Genomic DNA, 831 nt, shown 5'->3' with positions numbered 1-831 from the left:
CCGGCACTGCAGAGCGCTCTGGGAGCAGGAGCCTGTCATTCCTCGAGTTTAGAGGCAGTCTTTACATCACCACACACCCTACCCAGCACAGTCTGCATCCCAGTTTCAACCCTTTAATGCAAAGTCATCAATAAAGAAACCTTTGTATAGTTACAGTGGAAGATGTATTTTATTTTTAAACGTGTGTTGGAAGTGGGGGAAGCGGGGTGGACGGGTTATGTAACTGCAGATGCTAGTCAACAGTAACTTGGTAAAGAAACAGGGGCAGGTTCAGCTTCTCTGTAAAGAAACTGAACAGTCACAGGTCACACTGATCGCTGCTACTTGAAGAGTTCCTTGTCGCTGTGCAAGGCGCCTGCATAGGGCTTCATGAGCCAGGGCATTAGCGGGTAGGCTGGGTCCCCGAGGATCACTATAGGCATCTGCACATCCCCAAGAGTTATTTTGTGGTCCGGGAAGAAACTACCTTCCTGCAGGCGTCTAAACAGACCAGAGTTCCTGAGAACACGCGCGTCATGAACTTTGCCTGGCCACCCGACGTTGATGCTGGTAAAACGTCCCCCATGGTCCACCAGTGCTCGCAGCACCATTGAAAAGTAGCCCTATTTCTCAGCAGCTGACTGTGGAAGAGGTGGACGATAAGGTGCGAGGAGTTGACAACGGCCATAACTGCAGCGGGCTCCGTGCTTGCAGTGCTGTGGCGCCCGTGCTGTCACTGAGCAGAAAAGTGCATGAACAGATTGCCCGCAGGAGCTTTCAGGGAGGGAGGGAGGGCGTGATTGACGGTTCAATGATGACAGTTACCCAAAACCACCCTCGACACATTTTTTC

This window comes from Mauremys mutica, chromosome 2 (genome assembly GCF_020497125.1).
Source record: "Mauremys mutica isolate MM-2020 ecotype Southern chromosome 2, ASM2049712v1, whole genome shotgun sequence".
In the NCBI taxonomy this organism is placed as follows: Eukaryota; Metazoa; Chordata; order Testudines; family Geoemydidae; genus Mauremys; species Mauremys mutica.
This window is presented reverse-complemented; position numbering follows the sequence as displayed.